At 44.4% G+C, this 3,377-nt stretch overlaps 1 non-coding gene across 1 annotated transcript; it reads right to left on the minus strand.

The window, feature by feature from the left end:
• Positions 1-232: 232 nt before the first annotated feature.
• Positions 233-372, minus strand: LOC115032850. Its single transcript, XR_003838509.1, has one exon. It is a non-coding gene; the product is annotated as a small nucleolar RNA SNORA48 (small nucleolar RNA).
• Between the last annotated feature and the right edge of the window lie 3,005 nt (positions 373-3,377).

Raw genomic sequence — 3,377 nt, forward strand, 5'->3', positions numbered from 1 at the left:
CGCAGTTCTGTGGTTGGCATGGCAGTTCACAGGTCTGTCTCCATCCTCCCGTACTTCACTGTGTGGTGGTAGACTGGGCTCTGTTTGTCTAAGGCTCACCCTTGCTATAGGGTGAAGGGCAGGTCTGTGAATGTCTTTCCCCACCTGCACCGCATAGCATGGCAGAATGCAGGCAGGTCTCAGCCCTCCTCCTCTCTTGCCGTGCTACTTGGATTTGAAGTGATTTGGGTTTTATGGTGTTGGGGCATAAAACAGCTTTGGCCACCAAGCCAGGTATCAAGCTAGGATAAACAAAAGTCTGCCATCTGTTCTGCTCCTGACTGGTATAAGAACAACACCAACAAGATGTCTCTTTGCTCATTGTCAGGGGAGATGAATTTTGTTTTGTTTTGTTTTGTTTTGTTTTGTTTTGTTTTGTTTTGTTTTTTGCGAGACAGGGTTTCTGTGTAGCCCTGGCTGTCCTAGAACTCCCTCTGTAGACCAGACTGGCCTTGAACTCAGAAATCCGCCTGCCTCTACCTCCCAAGTGCTGGGATTAAAGGTGTGTGCCACCACGCCCAGCGGGAGATGAATTTTTAACCTTGTTCTTCATTTCAGTTTGGTTTGGATTTTATGAGACAGAGTCTCATATAGCCAGGCTGTCCTTGAGTACACAATATGCCCAAGGATGGCTTCAAACTTCTGAGCTCCAACTTCTAAGTCTTGCTTAGGAGGAGCTGGAGATCAAACCAAGGGCTTCAAACCTGTTAGACAAGTACTCTATCCACTTCAATTCCCGTTAGGAGGTTTTAGGAAAGCCTATAGGATATCTATATCTATTTCAAAGGGGATGCTGCCTGTACTATTTATTGTGAGAAGCTCAGCATTACACCTCAGGATCACAACCTACTTGTAACACTGCATGTCTGGCTCACTCCCTCTTGCACACTGGTGCCCCACCCCTACCCCAAAGAGGAGAGGGTGATGGATCAGAGATATCCTGTTGTGGGGTTCGTTTAAATCCAACATAACTCAAACACCAAGAGAGACAAAAACTTGTTGTAACCAAGCCACTACTGATTGATTAGGGCTGCAAAACAGACTCAGGAGCTAAACTACGACCCCAAGGAAATGCTGTGCAGCATATTTTAAAAATGAATCTATGAAGCAAGGGGAAACAGGGTGGGCTGTAGCATTGTCCAATCATATTTTGACATAAGGGGTTGAGCAAGGGAATTTCTATCAATCAAGATAGGAGTTGTTTCCTGGACCTGGGAATATGAACTTAGTTTGACCCTGCCAACAAGATGAAGTTGTCCTTTAGATGTCTGGACAACTGCTGCCTTACAAGTTGTCCCTGAGGTGTCTGGACTTGGACAACATTTCCTTACAACAGAAGCTGTTAAGCTATTGGGAAGTCCCCAGCTCTCCTAGGGTCTGGGACCTTGAATTTAGTTTCTCCCAATGATTAAATGAAGCCCAAAAACCAAATGGTTAATACTTAGAAGAAGTTTCTTTTGCTTGATTCCAACATTGTGGGGAAGGAGAACAGAGAAGGTGAGTTTGTCAGTGTGGTTTCATGACCAACTCTGCAGGTGATGGCCACCTGCTGCTCAACAGCCCTGGTACCCGTGAGACTCAATCACAAATGAGAACTGCACCTACTTTAGATATCATTTGCAACCTACAGGGTTGCCTGATACTTCACCAAATGAGCTACAAATCAAGAGTTCCACAATCCCTAACTTACAGCTTGATAATTTGTTATAATGGCTTTCAGAACTCAGGAAAACAGCTATTTGCATTTACCAGTTCATTATAAAGGATGTAAATGGGACTAGCATGTGGCTCAGTTTGGTAGTGTGCTTGCCTCACATGTCCAAGGCCTTGGGTTTGATCCCCAGCACTGCATGAATTGGTATGGTGGTATACTTCTGTAATTCCAGCACTCAGGAATGTGTGCAGAAAATCAGGAGTTCAAGTCCATCTTTGGCTGTGTACTAAGTTCGAGGCCAGCCTGGATTAGATGAAATCCTGTCTCAAATGAAACATGAAAGGGCAATGCAGAGGTACATAGGGTAAGGTGGGAGGGTCATGAAGTCCTAGCATGCCTGGATGCTCTCCAACCCCTCACTTAGATTTTGTATAGAATCTCTTTTATACATGCATGCTTGATTAAAGTATTGGCCTTTGATGACTGAAGTTAATCTCTAGCCCTTCCCCCCTCTCCAGAGGTTATGCTAAACACTCCAATCCTCCAATCACATGGTTGGTTTCACTAAGCAACCTTCTGTCTACTTAGAGGATGAGCTGAGTAGGATCAGCCTCAAAAGAGGTCCATCAGCTCCTACTCAGCTCACCCTCTTTTGAAACGGTTATTTTCTCTGCAACAGAATCTCTCTCTTGGGAAGATGGGATGCTCGGAACTGGGCTAATGAACAGTTCATAATTCAGGACTGTGGTAGGCCCGAAATAAGGTTTTGTTCCAAATTGCTAGTACAGCATCTCTAAAGTCTTTGAAATGACTAGAATGCTGAATATTTTTTATGTGTTACTTTGGTAGCTTAAGGAATGGGGCATGGTTAGAAGTTTAGATCATTTGACCCACTCTCCCTGGGGAAGGGACAGAGGCTGGAGATTAAAATCATGTAATGACACCTCTATAAAAAGTCCTGAATGGCAGGATTTAGAAAGCTTCTGGGTAAAATTTGTAGGTGCTGGAGAGGATGTTGGGTGACTTTTCCTGAGGAGATACAAAAAAACACATATTTACCCAGCAAGTGGGCTCATCAAGCAGAGGAGCTTGTGTTCAGTCCTGACCACCTTAGGGAGAGGACTTGTGAATTTCATGAATTTCAGGAGCTTCCTGGGAGTTTCTAGTTGTTTTCTTCCTGAGCATTGTAAGTTTCGTTAACTTCTTGAGTCTTAACAAACTTCCCTCCAGGATGGAACATTTCAAATCAGAGGAAGCTGCTACACAACAACAGTGAAGCAGCACTGGACAGAAACTGCACTCCCAGCTGCCAGCCTTACACTGTGCATATCTTCCCTTTAAGTGTTTCTGAGTTGAATCTTTTATATTCAACAGGTAATCATAAAGTGGTTTTCTGAGTCCTGTGATTCATTGTAGTAAATTATTGTACTTGAAGTGGGGTAGTTGTAGGAATGTCCAATTTCAGTGACATACTGCTAGATGTATAGGTAGTGTGGGGATCCTGTACTTAAACCACTGGTGTCTGAAGTGGTAGTAGTTAGAGAAACTAAACCCTTAAACATAAGGAGCTTGGACCAGCCGGGCAGTGGTGGTGCATGCCTTTAATCCCAGCACTTGGGAGGCAGAGGCAGGTGGATTTCTGAGTTCTAGGCCAGCCTGGTCTACAGAGTGAGTTCCAGGACAG

Source organism: Mus caroli, chromosome 12 (genome assembly GCF_900094665.2).
Source record: "Mus caroli chromosome 12, CAROLI_EIJ_v1.1, whole genome shotgun sequence".
NCBI lineage: Eukaryota > Metazoa > Chordata > Mammalia > Rodentia > Muridae > Mus > Mus caroli.